This window comes from Nelumbo lutea, chromosome 1 (genome assembly GCF_056320005.1).
Source record: "Nelumbo lutea isolate HS-2025 chromosome 1, American lotus-T2T, whole genome shotgun sequence".
Taxonomy (NCBI): domain Eukaryota; kingdom Viridiplantae; phylum Streptophyta; class Magnoliopsida; order Proteales; family Nelumbonaceae; genus Nelumbo; species Nelumbo lutea.
Genome location: NC_142684.1, coordinates 171,049,119 through 171,071,178, shown reverse-complemented (window position 1 = coordinate 171,071,178; position 22,060 = coordinate 171,049,119). Strand labels below are relative to the sequence as shown.

At 40.8% G+C, this 22,060-nt stretch overlaps 1 long non-coding RNA gene and 1 pseudogene across 1 annotated transcript; one reads left to right on the top strand and one right to left on the bottom strand.

Annotated features, from left to right (window-relative positions):
- Positions 1–786: 786 nt before the first annotated feature.
- On the top strand, positions 787–2,764 carry LOC148879159 (uncharacterized). Its single transcript, XR_016104138.1, has 2 exons — positions 787–1,186; positions 1,637–2,764. It is a non-coding gene; the product is annotated as an uncharacterized LOC148879159 (long non-coding RNA).
- Positions 2,765–6,166: 3,402 nt separating this feature from the next.
- Positions 6,167–7,641, bottom strand: LOC148879158 (leucine-rich repeat extensin-like protein 6 pseudogene; annotated as a pseudogene).
- Positions 7,642–22,060: the final 14,419 nt, after the last annotated feature.

Below are 22,060 nucleotides of genomic sequence, written 5' to 3'. Positions count from 1 at the left end.
CTATCCCGGGGCATCTCCGCCTCCTCTGGGGACGTCTAAGAGACTTGTACCCACCTCGTGGAGGTGGTTCTATCGGCTGTCTACCTCGCACCCCCTCCTGGACTGCTTCTTGAAAATGGCAGAATCACCCGAAGGCCGCTTCGGCGGGTGCGGAGGGGTTCAATGGCCACCAAACCCACTCTCTCCTACTACCACTCACCCACCGAGCAGTCCAACACCTTCCGGTTGCCCATCAACCCGACAGCCTAGGTCGACGGTTGGAAACGATGGTTCTGCAAAGGCACCATTTCCCACCGTCACCCTTCCCCGTTGGGCCGGGGCATCTCTGTCTCCTTTGGGGATATCTAGGAGAACTCTCCCCACCCCGTGGTGGTGGTTCCGCCGCCTGTCTAGCCTCGCACCCCCCCTCTGGGACTACTCAGAAATGGTAGAATCAATTGCAGGCCACTCGGGTAGGTGCAGAGGGGTTCAATGGCCACCAAACCCACTCCCTCCTACTGTCACTCATCCACCGAGCATCTCAACACCTTCCGATCGCCCATGTCGACGGTGGGAAACATTGGTTTTGCAAAAGCATCATTTCCCACCATCGACATTTCTCGTTGGACCGGGGTAGGGGTGGAAACATACTGAAATTTTCACGAACTATTTGAGCTCGGCTCAGCTCAGACCAAGGTGAGGTCCGAACCGAATTTGAGCTCCATACATCGCTTGTATCTTATTCGAGCCAAGCTCGCGAGCCTAGTCGAGCCTATATAAAAAATCTTATTGGTGTGGAATACAGATGTATGGTGGTCTCATTCACATTCTAAAAACGCAATTACCAAACCACAAAAAGAGAGAAAAAAATGAAAAATCAATCGAACGAAAACCATTGTTTCAACTTTCCAACCCTGCCTCTCCCTGCTCTACGACCTGCGACTCTACGAGCTACGAGTCTGCGACTGCGAAGAAAACCCTTGTTCGGAAATCGGAACAAGCAAGCATTGAGCGAAGAAAAGTAGAAAACCCTTGTTTCAACTTTCAAGTTCAACCCTCCCTCTCCCTGTGCTGCGACTGCGAGGCTGCAACTCTGCAACTGCGAACCGACGGTACTCTTAATTAGCTGACGCCCGACGGACCGGCGGTACTCACAGGCACAGTTCTCAGTCAAGTCTCTTACCTTCTCAATCTCTCACAGTCGACGGTATTGTCACCTCACTCTCTTAGTTTCAGTCTTTCTTCTTCTTTTTTTTTGATTTTGGGTTTTTCTTTGTCGTTGGTACAGCTCTGAGAGTTCAAACTTAAAACGACTGATTGGCTCTCATCAACATTAATAATTGCATAATAAACTCTATCCCTAATCATTCTAATATCTAGTTTGTTTTTGGAAAGTTAATGGGGTTGCAGCAGTCTTATAACCGATAGAGGTAACTTTTCACTCTTAATGTCATTCAAGGTATGATCCTTTGAAAATATTAAGGCATTTTTTAAAAAAAAATATCAGATAGGGGCACTGATATATGACGTGTATTCACCGTATGACATATACATTGAATTTATATCAAGACAAAATTACCCTCTCCGTTAAAAACCTCCTACTCTAGACTGTTCTTAGAAATTAGGAAATATACTCACTCTCTCTTCATTGATGAAGGTGGTAATCGCCGTTTGCTTTCTGATGGCTTCCCGACATGGGTCTCTGCTGCAAATCGGAAGCTTCTTCAATCACCCAGTGCAGCTTTACGAGCTGGTGTTGTGGTGGCCGCAGATGGGTCTGGTAATAACAAGACCATCTCTCAGGCGGTGGCTGTTGCTCCAAGGAGATTTTAGACAAGTACCCAGAACTGACAACAGAGGGCTCACCAACGATCAAGCAAAGACTCGAAATAGCAAACCCAGCAGTACTGGAGATGGAGATGGCGCTGGAAGCTTCTTCAATCACCCAGTGCAGCTTTACGAGCTGGTGTTGTGGTGGCCGCAGATGGGTCTGGTAATAACAAGACCATCTCTCAGGCGGTGGCTGTTGCTCCAAGGAGATTTTAGACAAGTACCTAGAACTGACAACAGAGGGCTCACCAACGATCAAGCAAAGGCTCGAAATAGCAAACCCAGCAGTACTGGAGATGGCGCTGGAAGCAAGCCTTGCCTGCATCAAGGAATGGGGGAGACTAGTAGGATACATCAGTACATCACCCACATCATCTATGTCCCCTCCAGCGAAATCAGATTACCAGGAGGAGACCTCTACCTGGCGAGCGAGCTCGCCCTGCGCAGTGACGTCGGTTGTGTAATGCTATACTTTCTTAGCTGTTACGGCAGCGTCACCGGCCTTCGCGTGGCCAAGGCTGATGTCACGAGCAACAAAAACTGGGCAGGTTTTTACGTCATGAGCAAGGCTAACGCCCAAAAATTCACCGTCGGGAGCTTCTTGGGAAGAAGCTCTTGGATTGCAGCTGCTGGAGTTTACTAGCAACAAAAAGATGAACAGGGTTTCATACGAAGAATGAAGGCTATAATAGGGTTTATTTTCAATTTTGGAGAGAAGACTAAGATTTTTTATAGTTTTTCATTTCTTTAGGAAGAAGAACAATGGGGTTTCAAAAGCTTCAGTCGAGAAAGGCGGAGAGATTTCTTTGGGTTTTCAATACATTTTGCAAAAAAAGAGGAAGAGGGGCAGTTTTGTCATAAAAAATGCATCAAAGGCATTTCCCCTACGGCGGATTTACCTCATGCTTCACTACCCTTTTGTCATAACTAGAATCCCTATTTTTTTTTTCTTAAATAGGACCTCAACCGAATCGAGTTTTTTTTTTTTTTGTCTTAAATAGAGCCTGAACCGAATCGAGCTTATTTTTTTTTTCTTCGAGCTCGAATATATAGCTTTTTCATTCGAGCTGAGCTCCAACTCGCATTTTCAATTCGAATCGAGTTTGAGCCCGAGTTCGGAGCATTGTAATTTTGTATCGAGCTGAATTTGAATACCTAAATATTCGGCTCGGCTTGGCTCATATCCATCCCTAGCCTGGAGCATCTCCGCCTCATCTGGGGACGTTTAGGAGACTTGTACCCACCCTGTGGAGGTGGTTCCACCAGCCGTCTATTCCCGCATTCCCTCTGGGACTGCTTCTTGAAAATGGTAGAATCACCCGAAGGTCGCTTCGACGGGTGCGGAGGGGTTCAATGGCCACCAAACACACTCTCTCCTACTACCACTCACCCACCGAGCAGTCCAACACCTTCCGGTTACCCATCAACCCGATGGCCTGGGTCAACGGTTGGAAACAGTGGTTCTGCAAAAGCACAATTTCCCACTGTCAACCTTCCCCGTTGGCTCGGGGCATCTCTGTCTCCTTTGCGGACATCTAGGAGAACTCTCCCCACCCCGTGGTGTGGTTCCGCCACCTGTCTAGCCTCACACCCCCCCTTTGGATTACTTCTCGAAAACGGTAGAATCACCCGATAGCCACTTTGGCGTGTGCGAAGGGGTTCGATGGCCACCAAACCCACTCCCTCTTAATACCACTCACTCACCGAGCATCCCAACACCTTCCGGTCGCCCATCAGCCTAATGTCTTGGGTTGACGGTGGGAAATGGTGGTTCTTCAAAAGCACTACTTCCCACCATTGACCTTCCCCGTTGGCCCGAGGCATCTCTGCCTCCTTTGTTGACATCTAGGAGACCTCTCCCCATCCCGTGGAGGTGGTTCCGCCGCCCATCTACCTCCGCACCCCCCTCCAAGACTATTTCTCAGAAATGGCAGAATCACTCGGGCTGGTGCGGAGGGGTTTGATGGCCACCAAACCCACTCCCTCCTACTGCCACTCACCCACCGAGCATCTCGATACCTTCCGATCGCCCATCGGCTCGACAACCCATGTCGACGGTGGAAAATAGTTGTTTTGCAAAAGCACCGTTTCCCACTGTTGGCATTCCTCGTTAGCTTGGGACATCTCCACCTCCTCTAGGGATGTCTAGGAGTCCTCTCCCCAACCTATGGAGGTGGTTCCTTCGCTTGTCTACCCCTGCACCCCCTGGGACCATTTCTTGGAAATGACATAATCACTCGGAGGCCACTCCGACGGGTGTGGAGGGGTTCGATGGCCACCAAACCGACTCCCTCCTTTTGCCACTCACCCACCGAGCATCCCGACGCCTTCTGATCGCCTATTGGCCTAATGGCCCGGGGCAATGGTGGGAAACAGTGGTTTTGCAAAAGCACCATTCCCACCATTGGCCTTTCCCGTTGGCCAGGGGCATCTCTACCTCCTCTGGGGACGTATAGGGGACCTCTCCCCACCCGTGGAGGTGGTTCTGCTGCCTATCTATCCCCATACCCCCCTCAGGATTGCTTCTCAAAAATGGCAGAATCGTCCGGAGGCCACTCCGACGGGTGTGGAGGGGTTTAATGACCACCAAACCCACTCCCTCCTACTGTCATTCACCCATCGAGCATCCCGACACCTTCTGATCACCCATCAGCTCAACAACGAGGGCATAGAGGCAGTCGGTGCCTTTAGCCTCTCAAACATGAAGGAATATGGTTTTAAATAAGAAGGAGCATTTTCGTACAAAAGTATGTGACGTATACACGGGGTGGAGTTGAAAATAAATACTGATTTATTAATTGGATTTAAGTGGATTTCAGTTTTCGTACGAGGTTAATGGCAATATTGATTTCTCGGATGGAGAGATCGATAAAAACTCATTTATTATAATATTTATTAATTATATATAAATTTATATGATTATATTTAAAATTATAATATTATATTATATATGAATTTATATATCTAATAAATTTAGTATGTTAAGTCGATAAGTATTTAAAACTTTTTGACATTAAAAAAAAAAGATCAAAGTAGAATCAAATCGAATTAAATCCGGATCCGATCCGAATCCATTAAGATTTGAATTTGAATCCAAGGTCTTAAATTCCGATCAGCGATGCACATTTTGATGAACCCGATCTGAATCCAATCAATTACATCCCTAATTTTGAATCGATATCTATCAAATATGTATGTAGAAATTTAAACTTCACTGCCCATGAACTAGCATATAAAACTTGTGAATATATATTAGTAGATGGCAAATGTTAGCAGCCAAAATGTATTAGATGCTTTAGCTATGATATCTAATTCATTTCTCTTTTTTTTTTTCGAAAAAAATGTTCTTTTTAGATGGGTGGATGAGTTATAACCCGTGTTCAAAAACACCAATTATTGGATTACTTCATCTAAGCATTGAATAAATGCTGGATTTTCTTTTGGCAACAGAAAATTACAGATTCATACGTGCACCTTTAATTTATAAATTATTTTACAAAAAAAATAATAATTTACAAGAAAAAATCAAAAGACTAAGTTATGGGCATGTGAATCATATATCCAAAGTTTTGCATAAGTGGTGTTTGGATCAATGAGTTTTATTTGGGCATTATGATCAAAGAATTGAGAGATAACTGACGTATATCACGTCTGCCAAATAGAGGGGGTTGCAGTGGTATTTTGGTTTTAGTACTGTTTTTAGCGATTGAATTTTCAACGGAAGGTTTTATTTTTGTGAGAGAGGGTCAAAGTCATTTTCCCATTATTATAATAGCTGTGACAACGGATCCTTAGCTAATTATGTATTATTCCCTCAACTTCATTCTTGTCTATTTTATTTTTATAGAGGTGATGGAATGGAAAGGACAATCATCAACCATAAACTTCATATAATAAACAGGTGAGGATTTTTTTTTCTGTTTAATGCTAATTATTTATAAATTAGAGTATTTTCTTTTTTTTTTTTGTTTTTTAGTAGGAAGAAGAGAGAGCAAAAAAAAAAAAAAAAATCAAAAGCAAAATGAGGGATAGTGCAGCCCAGCTAGATATCAATCGTAATCCATGCATGGAATGGAAATGAAAAGTAAACGACCACACCAAATTGGACCAGGGGGATAGGCTCATGGGCTGGCGGCTCTGGTGTAGAGCGTGTTCTCTCAACCACCCCAAAAGTCCAAAGTCCAAAAACATTAGTTATGGCCCATAATAGATGCCATTACTAATTTCCTCGAACCTCATTGCAAAGGTATTGATTGAGCTATATAATTATAATATATAACTAATGTATATAGAAAAAATAAGCAGTTGGGAGGACAGAGATCATTATTAGAATAATTAAACTATGAATATTATTCAATTCATCAATCACCACCATGCATAAATATATTTGGATTATACATATGGCCCCATTCAGGGGAATTGAATGCGGTGAATGACTCAGATTGATCATGACCATGTACAACAGACACCTTACTTGAAGTCAACTTCTATTACAAGTAAAAACGGCTACGTATTTGCTCGGTTCACACTGAAAAGCACCACCTAATTTTTCTATCACTAAGAACTGGAGGTGGGGGGGTTCTCTTTTTATCGATTATTGTAAGAATATAAACTGAACAATTCAAACAATTCAAACCAAGAGATAATGACGACTTCACAATCTCACACAATTTTAGGGCTGGTCATGACTCATGGATACTAGTAATGAATCGGTGGAGGCGGAGGTGGTGGAGGAGGAGGCGGTGGTGGTGGTGAACACCCGAATGAATCGCAATGTACAGGGTGGTCAAGGAAAGCCTTACATTCCTCTGGTGGCCGTTGCTTTGGTCGATATGGAATACAGTTCTTCTTGTCGTCCTTATGCTTTAGCTTGAGACAGAGGTGTGGTTCACTGCAGAAGTAATTATCCGAGAAGGTGAAGTTCTTCAACCTCGGCAAGGCACATATGCTCTCCGGGATCTCACCGATCAGTTTATTGTGAGCCACGTTCAGATGTTCCAGTTTCTTCATCTCTCCTATGGTCTCCGGCAATGGCCCCGTCAAGTTGTTAAAGCTAACGTCGAAAACCGTTACGTTCTTCAGATATCCAATCTCCGGCGGGATACAAGAACGTAGACCCATATTCATGAGAATAATCTGATCGAGCGTTCCAGTCATATTGCCCAAACTTGAAGGCAGGCAACCGCTAACTTGAATATTCGCCATGACAAGCACAGATGCCGGAGAGTTACCAATGTTTTTCGGAAGGGTGAACTTAAACCTGTTGTTGTTTATGAAGATTGCATCGAGATTCAAGTCGAAGAGGCGGGTGGGAACTTCACCTTCGAATTGATTGTATCGGATGTCAAGGTATTTGAGTGAAGGGAGGCAAAGCACCACAGAAGGGAATGGACCTGTGAACCAGTTATTGCTAACATCGAGCTCGTAAAGGAGATGCATGTTTTTAAAGCTCTCGGGGATGGTTCCGCAAAAGCGATTGGAATTGATGTGGAAGAGGGCGAGGTCGGTAAGAAGGCCGAGCTCCTCCGGCAAGGAACCAGCGATGTCGGCATGGTTGAGATCAATCCCAGCAACTGTTTTTATATAGGGATCATCTGGGGCTGGTGCACAGAAGACGCCAGTGTAGTTGCAGACATGAGGGCCATACCAATTTGCAGTGGAGTTCTTTGGGTCCGACAGAATTACATGTTTCCATGCCTGGAGAGCCGTGTAGGCATTCAGGAGTCTTGGGTTTGGAAGAGGTGGAAGGCCTTGCTGATGAGATGGGCCAGAGAAGAATAGAAGCAGAGACAAGAGAACCCAGAAGGCTAAACTCAGAGATCTGCTTCCCATTTTGGTGGCTTGATAACTGCGGAGAGGGATTGAGCTTTATATATATATATATATATATATACTAGCAATTAATGATTAATTATTAGACAAATCATTGTCATTAAAAAATAAAACCTTGACTAAATCTCTTTCCCATTTTAAAAATGAGGGGGGAGGGGGAAACAGGGATAACAACTGCTTGGGGACTAAATCTGCTCTTGGGTTGTTGGAATAAAGAAATTTTGACTTAGATACAATCAACAAGGATATATAACACCAATTGGGTTTTTTTTAGGGTTTGGAATTATCATCGACTAAGTAGAATTTTCCTTGTATGCCCATTTGCACTGGCATGATAGAGATTGCATATATGTTAGAAAGCTTATAGCATATATCATTACGTTCATCGATATCTCTTTCCTTTTTTTTTAATAAAAAAAGAGAGTGGGAAGGAAATGTGGCTTCTACCCTCACCAAAAACGGTATTACATTTGTTGTATGTTTAATTATATTTCTTCCATGGGAAAAGCGGGCTGATTTATTTTAAGTTATAAACAAAGATTTAGGCCATTGTGGGTAATGGGTCTCTCTCAAGTCTCGTCATTCACAGAGGATTAATTCCTCTTCCGCACCGATGATGAAACTCTTCATTTACAGGGCTCACCATTTTATTTTATATTAGAGATGGTATGGTGGTTGAAATTCGAATCATTATTCCCCCACAGAAACAGAAAGGGCAAATATATCTATATAAAAAAGAAGGTGTCGAGAAGCCCTGTGCATGAAATGGAATCGATAAAGGTCTGCTAAATTCTTGAGGCAACAAAACAATTCATTCTGAACTAACAAAGATTTTGGGATTAAACTATACTTAGGAAGAGGCGAAACTAAGATTACACTGGACCTACATACATCATCTAATTTGTTGGGGTAAGTGCAAGATGAGGCAAGTTCAAGAAGTTGTCAAGACTCAACTACTCGCTGCTGTGCTGTGTCCTGTGTGGTGCCTGTGGTCCATTATTCCAGCACCGATCCTTGTATAGTTGCATACAATTTCTTCTTCCTTTGATCTTTGTTTTGCTTGTGACGAAGATACTTGTTTAATTTAAACCCACTTGAATGAGGAGATATGTTTAGGGTGGGTGGGCCGGCCAAGTAATTAGAATTAATCAAATAATTAATAAAGGAAAAAAGTGGCTTGACCCAAAATGGTAGAACAAGAAAGAGGAAACCAGATGAAACAAGAAAACATAATTAAGGATAGTTACAGTAATGCGGAGAGGAAAAAAAAGTAAACAATAGCAGATAAATATATACAAAGAACTGAGAGCTAAAAATATTGAAGAAAAGCATGTGGTAGAAAGATAACTTAAATGATAATTAAAATAGTTTTAGAATGTTTGGGAGTGCAGAAGTCAAATCACCAAATTAAACTTTGAGACCAAATTATTGATAAGAAGCACTATTTAACATACTGTTGACGTAGTAAACGTCCACCTATTGGTGAAAAAATAGGCTTATTTTATTTTAATCTCCTTATTAGGTGGGTTGAGATTGAAGTTCAAACCACAGGAACCTCAGAGCTGATGAGCCAAGGGTGATGGCATATTTAGATACAGGCTCGACATCAGAAAGTTGGTTGACAACCACCAAGCATGGTTCTGCATAAGGCCGAGGATCGTGAGCCAAAGTTCATGTTTCTGGACTTTTGGGTTTGGCCTATACCTACGTTGTTTGTATTTCTACATATTTATATATGTTTGTTGTATTATTTTAATTAATAGTGGTTAGATGAAAGGAAGATGTTGTTTCGTATTAAAAGTATTTAAATTGTATATTTATCTATTACTGATGGTATGTTTTCGCTTTCTCGATGAATTTGAGAGTACAACAGATGGCAAATTAAAAGAAACGTATATTTCAACTTCTATTGACATGGAGTAGACAGCCAAACTGAAATCGGCGGTTTAGTCTCGTTTGATCATTTCTCAGACCTTATTTTTCTGGTTCGGTCTGATTTTCTGAATTTCAAAAATCAGACCAGACTATGAACCAAATTAAACCGAATTAATAATCTGTAATTATATATACAACAATAGTATAATATATAGTACTCGTTTAACATTTAAACATATTACATTACTTTTGGTCTTTCAATAAAAAAACCATGGTCTGTTGGGTTCATAGTCAGAATCAGAATTGGAACCGAAATCCCTTAATTGGAACCGGAATGGCTTATCCCAGTCTGTTTGGTTCAAATGGGAATCAGAATCAAAGTTGAAATCGGCTGGAATGAATTCACATTCTTAAGGGAGGGGGAGAGAATTACCATTACCTCAAATGGGGGAATGCCATTCTGCTAAAAATAGGAATAAGATTCTGATTCTGCCCAACCAAATGGTTGGAATCGGAATAGACCACCCTGATTTCAATTCCATTCCATACCCCTATTCCCACAAACCAAACAGACCCTTAGTCTTTAATTTATAAGATTAAGTAAATCGATCTAATAAGATTTGGAACTTGATTAACCATTAAAAACCGGGAAAATCTATGATGCTGAAAAGATATGGTATGGGAAGAGTTTTGACCAATCAAAACCCACCCATGAATTTTGATAAATAACACCTGATTGGCTACCATGTTTATGATTCCAGTTAACTGATCATAAGTTTTTCAGATATCATATCTTTTCCATATCATAGTCGAAAACCTAATCAAACAAAACAACTAATCAAATATAATCTCTAGCAAAAAAAAAATGTAGTTGAACTTCTCTTAAACTCTCTTAGACTCCCAAACCTTTTTAGAAACCAGACTCCCATGATAAAAACAATCTGATTTGGTTTGGTTTCTATACTAAAATGGATAGGTTTGGTCCGGTTTGGACCAGACCGTGAGCACCCCTACTTGTAACCAATAAATTGGTATCACAAAAATGATAACCAATCAGTGGTATTTATCAAAGGCACAAATTTCTTAAACTACACTTATGTCATAGTTAATTGACTAACTTTACCCTTACTGTTTACATATTGTCAAAGTATCCCTATTGTTTCCAACAATTGACATCGTCAGAAAGTGCTAATGGAAAAAAATGAAATATCAAATTTACCCTTCACTGTTCTTCAAATTTTCAAAATAAAACCCAAGTGATGAAAAGTTTGAGGAAAATGAGAATGTGGCCAACAATGTGTTATAGTTAGTAGATCCAAACTGTGTAAATGTGGCCAACAATGTGTTGTGGTCATCAAATCCAAACTCTTTACGACATCCTTCTTTTATTTGCCTAGCTGTTTGGATCATTTTTAGACTTATAATTTGTACTAACTTGGACACTAACTAATTTGAGTTCATCAAAACTCATGGGGTAGTTTCAATCAAATTCTGAAACCTAAGATATTCCCATGTGTCATACCCAACTGCTCTTATGCTTGAGAGTTCAACTGCTCTTATGGTTAATGTACATTTCCTAGTTTGAGCTTGGTTTAATTAAATATTCGATGAATTTGAGTTTGAATGAAAAGTTTGAAACTGAATATAATTTTTATAGGGTAAATTTATTAAACTATCTTTAGCATAATGACACGTGGTATCCCTATTGTTTAACTATTGTTATCATTGCCTTAAGTGCTAAGGGAAGGAAACAATACGTCAAATTTTCCCTCTTCTTTCTCTTCAATGGAGCAAGGTCTCGACGGAAATTGGGACTCTTCTTCGTCTTCAATGGTGCAAAATATCAAGGAATGGGAAGCCAATTCTTCCCCAAAGGTTTGCACCAGTGATGCCTTCTTTCCCGGAGGCTTCCAGTTTCACCGTTAGGCGAGGCAATCGAAGGCTAGGAAGGCTAGCAGGTCTGTTTCATTTCCATTGAGACCGGTGCCGATACTGGTAGCGGCAGTGGCAACGGAAACAACAACAACAACGGTGGCTGTGGTGACATCTATGGGACGCAATACCGTATTCAAGCACAGACATGAGAGAAGAACAACTGCATAGACTGTAAATGACAAATGCATCACACAAATGGGGAGGAGTTGTTCCACCACCTATATACCTTCCCTTGTTTCAATTGCCATCACTTGCAGTGGCGGATCTACACAACGGCGGAGCTCCACCTAGACCGGACTAGAAAGGGCGAGGATTGGCACTTGTCTGCAACTGCCCTAAACTTCTTTAACAAATGGAGTTTGTGACATATCTCTGATCTTTCTTTTCAAAGTCTGTCTCTATTTGCCATGAGAAATGAAGAAGATCTCTACTGCAGCCTGACTCCTTGACGAGGAAGATCTCTACGGAGGGAGGAAAAATAGGGGAGATAAGTTACATGTTTTGAAAAAAATAATCTTTGTGGAGAATCCTCTCTCATTATGCAAGGCACAACCATATATATACACATACAATCGACACCTGAAATTTAGGAGCAGGAGACTCACTTGTAGTAGTAACCTACCTACTAATCATAACTAGCTAAAGACACCTAGGGAACTACCAGAATTTGTGCCTAGATACATGCTTGTCCAAAATTTCCTAGTCCATGACGAATTCCAATACTCCCCCTCAAATTGGTGCATGAAGATTCCGAATGCCCAATTTGCCAAGGAAATAGGTGAATTTCTCTTTGCCAAGAGCCTTCGTCAAGATGTCAGCCAACTGCTCTATGGTTCGAACATGCCGAGTAACAATGTTCCCATGCTGCAGTTCTCGCGAACAAAATGACAGTCGACTTCAATATGCTTTGTCCTCTCATGGAACACTGGATTCATGGATATATGCAGGGCTGGCTGGTTATCACAATATAAGTGCACAAGTTCGTCATGCGCCACTCCCAAGGACAATAAGAGTTTCTTCATCCACTTCAATTCATAGCATGTCGCAACCATCAAACAATATTCTGCTTCTGTCGAGGAGCGCGACACAATGTGTTGTTTTTTTATTTTTCAGGAAACTGGTGACTGCCCCAGCAAAACGAAATAGCCAGTCAACGATCGTCGTGACAACGGGCAGCTTGCCCAGTCAGAGTCACAATAAACATACAAGCGCAGATCGCTATCAGAACGCAATACTATACCTTGTCCAGGATATCCTTTCATATATCACACTACACGCAGAGCTGCCTCCCAATGTTCTTGCCGCGGGCTTTGCATGAATTGGGTCAGAATATGAACACAATAGCACAACTCAAGTCGTGTGATGGTTAAGTATATCAACCTCCCTACTAGTCTTCGATACTGATTCGGATTGTGCATTAGAGCACCCTTGGCCAGTGCAAGATGATGATTCTGTTCAATGGGCACTGACGCTGGTTTGGCTCCCAATAGTCCACATTCCAAGATAATGTCCAGGGCATACTTCCGTTGAGATAAATATATTCCATCAGGACCACGAGCTACTTCAATACCTAGGAAATATTTGAGTGGACCCAGATCTTTCATATGGAAGCATCGACTGAGATACTCTTTGAATTTCATAATGGCTACAGTATCATTTCCCCCAACAATCAAATCATTGATGAGAGTAGAATTTATCATATTTTTATCCCCAATTATTGTCTTTTATACTAAATTAGCACCTAATTGGACTCATATTTCTGTTCAGGGCATGAAAGAAGGCATCAAGAGCAAAGAAAGACAAATCGGATGATTTTTCACAGTTTCGACATCGTTCAACAATCTGGGCCTAACTCGCGTATTCGAACTCCGAATGGGCTGATTCAAGATCCACTGGAAAGATAAGAAAAAAAGGCCACAACTTTCATGCTTTGGGCTTTCGCAGATTCAGCCTGCATCGAAGTTAAATCCGGGCCCGAAGTCGCGGCAATTTCATAGGAAGGTCCAATCCGCAGCTGAACCCCAACTTGCAGAAAAGCCTGGCTGAATCCCAATTCGCAGAGGAGGTCTAATACGAATCCAAGAACAAGAAACTGAGAAGAGTCCTTCCAAATCTAAATTCTTGATGTAATCTTAGAGAGATAAGAGGATTGAGTTCATTAGATAAAAATACAAGATTAGAATTATGATAGGACTTTCTATTCTTGTAAAGATCAACTTCAAGAGGAAGTAGGAGACCACCCCCTCCCCTTTAAGCTTTATAAAGGAGGGGAAGGACCAGCTTTAGGCATCACTCAATCACTGAATCATTCAATTTCTGATTTGAATCAAGAAGCAATGAGCAATCAATCAAGAAGGGTTCAAGAAAGGTTCAAGAATTCAAGAAACTTCAAGAAGAAGGTGGCAGCAAGAAGAGGAGATCTCAGCACCATGGGCGAATTCAAGAGTTCTTTCTTCCCCTTTTTTTTGCTTTAATTCTTACATCATGAATTGATTTGTTTCTTGCTAGGGCTATGGAAAGCCTAACCATGTTAATGAATATATTTTTATCTTCTTGATTTATCCAAGATTGTGATTTCCATATAGTCTATGAATTATTGTGCTTAATGCAATTAAGATCTTGGCCACCTCTTAATTGATTTGGGTTATGTGAATGAATTGAGAGAGGAATTTACATAATTGACAAAATAATTCATAGTGTGAATTGAATGGTATATATATACATGATTCATCTGAATTTAATGGTTTTCTTAGACTTAATGCACTTCCATCTTGAGAGCTCTACTCGAGAGATCGAAGGGTTACTTGATGGGCGTAGGTTTAGTATATCTGGAGAGAGAATATTAAATAAATGTGGAAAAATCTTAGCTTATGGGAATGGCAAATAATCATGGTTAATCGAATCCATTAATATTCATTACATTGGTTAGGTGGACCTAAAGTACTAACGATTTCATCCCTTGCATATTTGGTTAGTGATCACCCTTGCTTCTATTTTCTTTTTCTAGTTTTTATTTTTAGTAGTTCTTACTCTTAAATCTAAATTTTGATTTTCCAAATAATTAGGGAAGGCTGTGGTTCTAATACTTATTTTGTTAAATCCCTGTGGGAATGATATTTTTTATACTCTTTGATAACTAATGCATTTGCTAGAGTTATATTTATAGCTATCAATCATCAACATATATCAGCATGTGTAGACGAACATTGTGTTTGAAATAAGTGAACAAAGAGTAGTCAGGATACGATTGAACAAACCTGAACTGTATCAAGGTTGCTGTTAATTTCAAGAACCAGCATCTGGGAGCCTGACGTAATCCATAGAGAAATTTCTTCCGTTTACACACTTTTGTTCGATCCTTAGATGTGAAACCTGGCGGCAATTGCATGTATACCTCCTCATCCAAATCCCCATGTAAGAATGCATTATGTACATCCATCTGATGCAACTCCCAGTTCTTAGCGGCTGCCATGGCTAAGAAAGTGCGGACTGTCGTCATTTTGGCCACAGAAGTGAAAGTCTCATTATAATCTAACCCCTCAACCTGTCTATTCCCGAGAATAACTATCCGAGCCTTATGTCGTTCAACCATCCCATTTGAATTATATTTGATCTTATAAACCCATTTACTCCCTATTGCCTTTTTCCTAGGATGTAGAGTTTCCAATGTCCAAGTACCATTATCCTCCAGAGCCTAGATTTCCTTCCTCATAGCTTCCCTTCATTTCTCACTTTTCATTGCCTCTGAAAAGTTGGTGGGTTCGGCTCCTGCAGTGACTGCAGCTGAGAAAGCTTGATGTCTAGTAGAGAAGTTAGTACATGTCACATAATTTGCTATGGGATAGGGAGTCGTACCTGAGGACTTTGATTCAAAGTTGGCTTGAGTGTGAATGGGGTTTTTCAATCATCGAGAAGTGTAGGTTACGTAGGGCTTTAACAAAACAGGCTACGTGCGATGCCAATGTCCCCTACCAAGTTGCTCTTCTGGTGCCGTTTGTGGTGCTGGATCCACATTAATTCTGTCCTCACTGCCATTCATTCCTACTTCCTGCACACTCTCTTCTTCTCCGTGTTCCTCTCTTCCATCATCATTATTCTCAAGGCTCCCCCTATCACAGATGCCGGCTGCATCACTCCCCTTATCTTTATTCCCTCTGTGGTTGTGTACAACATCATCATTGACTGCGGCATCAACTGGTGCAATGGCCGTGCCAGGTTTGTCTCCCAGAGTGGCTTCTAAACCAATGACATATGGAAATATATTTTCATGGAAGACTACATCACGGAAGACAAAGTATTCACCTCTTTCAACATCATATACGTGCCAACCTTTCTTTCTGTAGGGATAACCCACAAAAACACACTTCCTACTCCTTTCTCCAAACTTATCATTGTCTCAAGGACTCCAATGAGCATAGCAGAGACAACCAAATACTCTCATGTGCTCGTATTGAGGTGGCGTCCCGAACAGTACCTCATACGGAGTCTTCCCGCCAAGTACAGAAGAAGGTGTCCTGTTTATCAAGTATCCGGCGGCTAAGGCACACTCCCCCCAAAAACCAATGGGCAAGCCTGCTTGAAATCTCAATGCTCTCGCAACATTCAAGATATGCCTGTGTTTTCTCTCTACTCGACCGTTTTGTTGCGGTGTCCCAATGCATGAAGTTTAATGCAGAATGCCATGAGTCTCAAAGTATGATTTCAAGCTTTTGAATTCTGTTCCATTATCACTTCGAACAGTCCTGACTTGCTTGCCAAATTGACATTCTGCCATGGCACAAAATTTCTTAATAATATGTGCTACTTCACTTTTGTCCAGTAACAAGTAAACCCACACAGCCCGGGAATAATCATCAACAATGGTTAGAAAGTAAACTGCACCACAAGAGGCAGGTACTTTATAGGCACCCCATGTATCACAATGAATTAGAGAGAAACAATCATCAGCTTTATGTTTACTTTTAGGAAAAATTTCCCATGTTTGTTTTGCTCTGTAACAAACATCACATGGCTTATCTCCTTCAGTTCTACTATTTAATTTATCTACTTTAGGAAGAAAAGATAATATCTGTTTAGACGGATGCCTTAATGTACGATGCCATAACTCCCATTCATCCATACCTCTTGTTCTATTCACCCGAACCGGTGCTGCTCCTCTAAAATTATAGACCCCATCACACTGCTCACCCACTCCGATCAGACTCCTCAGGGTTTGGTCCTATATCACACATAGCTTGTCAGTAAAAGTGACAGTACAATTTATCTCTCGCAACAGTTTTGCTATGGAAATAAGGGTGCAGTTCATTTTTGGTACAAAAAGCATATGATGTAGATAAATATTTCCACCCAAATGTAAAGTCCCTTCCTTCACTGCAGTGGTTTGCTTCTCATTGGGAAGTCCCACCGGACATGGTGTAATATTCCGTACATCCATCAATAAGTCAATTTCTCCAGTCATATGGTGCGACGCCCTGAAATCAATTATCCAATCAGTAGAATTTTTCTTACCAGAGAGTTTTTCATTAGTCATGGTTTTGTAAGCATCAAGCATGTTTACGAGAATCTGCCACTGCTCGTCATTAAGCCCATTTAGTCCGGTCCTGTCTCCGTCAGTTATGGCTGCATTAGCAGCCACCTCACGCCCTGCCGATGACTAAGCAGCATGAGTTTTTGCTGAAATTCGGTCACGTCCGCCAGAAGGTCCAACATACTTGCTCGAACTCTCACCGTTCCTACTGCAAATGGCCATCGCCGTTTCCCTCCCTGACATCATGAAAGCGTCAATCCGTCCAGACATTGTCAACTTCGTTCACATCAACGTATCAAAAAAAAAGGAAAGACAGCCATCAGCAAGTGCGCCGCCCATCAGACCTCTACTGAGTCATGGGGTACTGGTCGTGCGGTCCAACGGCAACCAATAGAGGTGTTAGAGGTTTTTCTTCCTTCTAATTTCGACTTTGCGGCGGGAAGAGGAGTTGCAACGACAAGCTTTCTCTCTTGTTCTCATCAAATTCGATGAAGCATCGGTCCTTCGTATCAAATTCCGATTCCCGAGTTTTGATACCGTTTGGGGACAAGGGGTCTCAGTTTTCTTATTCCGTCAATCGATTTCAGACAACAACAGAGGCAATAGCAACAACAACCAATCCACTATTCATTAGCGTCTTCTTTCGAACCCGAAACCGGGGCAATGGTGACAAAAAAAGGAATGCACGATGGAGCAGCGTTTCTCATCCTCTTTGTGTTCTTCCTAGAAATCGCGACACTGTTCATCGTGTTGAAAACCAGAGTGGCAGTGGATCTGAAACCGATGACCCACGGGCGTTGAGAAGACATCTTCCGTGATCAAGATCCTCAAGCAGGTCGGTGCTTATCCGATGTGGATAGCCATGCGATCCAACCAGGAAAGGGTAAGATGAGGTACCGTCGATACATTTCTCGCAAAGTTCCTCTCATTGTTTATGGCACTAAGGGTTCCAAGATTGTGAAGGCTTTCCGCAACATCCCCGGTGTCGTTGTTGCCAGTGTTGTAGTTGCCAATGGGAGAGAAGAGGAGGAACAGTTCTTGCCGCCGTTGGTTCTGCTTGAACAGGGAGAGAAGAGGAACAGTAGCTTCGCCGCCGCTCTTCTGGGTTGGGTTCGAATGGAGGGGACGAGCTACAGTGCCGATCTGGAAAAACTGGAGTGCAAGGTCTGGACTCTGCCGGCACCAAGCGAATGCGGTGTTGCTCTCAGCAACTTCATTATGGCTCTAATACCATGAAAAAAATAATCTTTGTGGAGAATCCTCTCTCATTATGCAAGGCACAACCATATATATACACATACAATTGACGCCTGAAATTTAGGAGCATGAGACTCATAGTAGTAACCTACCTACTAATCATAACTAGCTAAAGACGCCTAAGAAACTACCAGAATTTGTGCCTAAATACATGCTTATCCATGCTTATCTAGAATTTCCTAGTCCATGACGAATTGCAATATGTTTAAAGAAGAATGGGAAAAATAGGGGAGGTGAGCTATAGGTTGAGGAAGAATAGGAAAGAGAGGGGTCTAGTGAGGAGGTTCTATCCAAATCGTCGTTGCAATGACGATGATAGGGGAGGAAAAATGACTTAAATCAACAAGTGTATGGATGCCACTGGCGTGGTTATTGAAAATCAATGGGAACTGACGGTGAGGGAGAGGGAGATCTCCAAACAATCCTTGATTGAATTGGTGAGGCCAAGAGACAGGGTTGAATCGGTGGAGACCAGCAGCAACAACCCTGTTATAGGAGACAGGGTTCTTACTGCAATTCCACCATCCACTAGCTTTGATTTGATATTTTTATAAATTTTTTTGTCACTAGAAAATCCAAAAGATCTATACGACAGGTGCTGGCGGTGCTGCTAGCGGTCGCTCAAAACCATTGAATTTAATGGAGTTCAGACCCATTTGGACTCAAGGGAAGTTGAGCTCAGATGAGAAAAGAACATTTCTACCTCCATTTCCATGGCTCCTTTGTTATTGCTCTTGTTTTGCTTCTTTGCATTGTCTTCACCACAGAGTGGAGCTTCTGGGTTTGAAAGGTTAGGGTTTTGATGAAGTAGAATTTCTTTCCCTTTTTCTCTGTTTTATTTTGAAAATTTGAAGAAGTTATCGACAAAAGTGGTCGGATACAAACAACGACAGTGGTGGCGATGGTGGTGGAGAAACAGGGAGTGGAATGGTTGCAGAGTGGTTCACTATAACTACTGCCGGGGAGAGGGATGGTGAAGAAGAAGGGAGAGGAATGAAGGGCAAAATTGGATTTTGAAAAAAAATTATACATCACGTGGTGCTACGTGTGTATGAATTTCGATGGAACATTAACGGATATTAACAGTAGGGGTAGAGCTAGTCATTTGTTAGAAAACTTAAGGGTATTGCAAGACAATAGCTAAACAGTAGGGGTACTGCGTGTCATTACGCTAAACAGTTGGGGTAGTTTAAGAGATTTACCCATTTTTATATTATATATATTATAACATGTAGTATTGTTGACACAAATTTCGCGCTAAATTTGGAACACAAAAAAATGTAGACAAATTAAAAGAAATTTAATTATTTTATTTTTGAGAAATGTAAGCATGAACACAACCTGGACTTGTATTTGTAGGTTGTGACAGACACGATCCAAAAAGCTTGACAACTTGTAGTTGTAGAAAGAACTTGCAGTGATCAATTGTATGTGAACAAAGTTTTTGTTCACATTCAATTGTTGATTTGAACGTGAACCGCAAAACCAACCTTTACCTATAGGAGATCCTTCAATTGTGGTGATTTGATGAAAGCTTTCTTGTAGCAACAACTTGATGACTTGAATTATTGAGTTGATAATTGCAGCAATTTAATTGTAGGCATCTTGATTGTACCAATTTCAAGATGAAAGCTACAACAACTTAGAATGGGAATAGCTCCGCCGGTGAAGCCCTCTTCTTCTTCTTGCAAGAAATGTTTCTAGTGAGGAGCTGAAAGCCGAATGAGGAAGAGCCGAAAAGGGAGCCCTTCCCTCTTGTTTTTTCCTCTATTTATAGAGGTTCATCATTAGACGATGAGCTGGTCCAAAGATTTGAATTGATTTGAACCCTCTCATCATAGTTGCTATTCAATTAATCACCATTTAATGCTGATTGACATGGGACCCACAAATTGATAATGCGGTGACCATATTGTTGACCTAGTTAAGATAAATAGGCCCTTTAATTGAAGTTAAATTCAATCCCTAGATGTACTTGGAACCAAATGCCACTTGGCACATGGTTGGATTTACACATAAAAGGAAATCCAATTGACTAGTTGTAACATTCCTTCTGAAATTACATTAATTCGGATACCATTGAGATCAAACAATATTCAATTTAAATGGTCTTCTCTAGACTGAAATGGCAAGTGAATTGATCCACCCTTAATTAAGGGGCCATGCTAAACTGATTGGAAAATCATTTATGAAGAGGCCACTTGGCAACTAGGTTGGTCAAGATCTAACTAGCATTTCTTCCCCCCTCTTTTTGTTTTTTCATATTGTGCTCCAACACCTTGGGCCAATATGTTAGAGGGCCCATACATGGGGTCCCACTAAACCTTCCATCCCATTAGGCCCAACATGCCCTACTTAATTTCACATCCGTCGGGTTGAGACATGAACCCATCCAATCCTTGTTGTTTGGCTTTCCCTGAGCTCTCCTCTTTCATCTGTTTATTGTTATTATTTTTTCTCTTTTTTTTTATACACCAACAAGTATATTCTTATATTACATATATAATATAAAAATATATTTTTATATTTTATAATACATGTATGTATGTATGCAAGTGTAAATTGAATCAACTCACTAGCTTTTGAGTTGAACTTTCTATTGGTCGATCTTAAGTTTGAATAACCAAGCAAGCTTACCTCGATATTCAAACTCAATTCAAGCTCTATTAGAATAAAACTTGAATCAAGCCTAATCAAACTCGAACGCAACTATTTGACTAGAGCTTGGTTTGATTACAACCCTGGTATAAATTGGTCATAACCACTCCATGAGTTTTGATGAATTCTCATTGGTTAATGTACAACTTAGGCCATGTTTGGGAGTATTTATGTTAAAAATACGTGCTTATTCGAATAAACACTTATTTGCACTTGACACCCAACTTTTTCAAGTGGTTATTAAAAAAACACTTATTTCATATTGGGTGTTTGGTTGTCTTTTTCTCCAATAATCACTTAAATAAGCATTTGTGACTATTTTGTCCTCCATTTTCTTTCAAATTTTACGAAAGCACTTTTATAAAAGTACTTTTATACTAACACTTTATAAAAGTACTTTTATGAAAGCACTTTTGTAAAAGCACCTTTATGAAAGCACTTTTACGAAATCACTTTAGTGAACTTTTACAAAAGTACTTTTAAGCACTTTTATAAAAAATACTTTTACAAAAGCGCTTTTACAAATGTACTTTTATAGAAACACTTTAATAAAAGCACTTTTATGAAAGTACTTTTACGAAAGCACTATGAAAGTACTTTTATAAAATTCAACTAGGGATAATTTTATAAGTGGTATTTTAAAATTCAACTAGGGATCATTTTCAAAGAAAAAAATTGAACTCGAGTTAGATGGTTAACCCGACTTGGGTCAAGTATATTCGGGCTAGGGTTTTGATTCTTCAACTCGAGTTAGGTTCGGGTTTTGTCTAACTTGTCTTGATGGGTCATGATACCTTGCATATATTCAAAGTATTCTTGTAATTTTTCAACTTCTAACTATGTAACATTAAAGTTTAAGATTTATTTACGTATTGATTTTGATTTTCCTAGTGGCACCTTAAAATCTATAAAACAATTTTCTAACTTAAATTAATGGATTTTATGTCTTCAAAACATGTTTAAAACATGCAATTGAAATGTTATGGGTTTGGTCGGGTTGGTATCGGGTTAAGACTTGGAAACGGAAATGTAGTTTTACCCTTCTATTAAATCCTGTCCATTTTTCCTCAAAATATTGGCGACTCACTCAGACTTGCAAACTACTCAAGACTCCCCTATTGATCTCCATTGAACCGGAAGCCCCCTCATGTGCCCAAACCCCCAGGT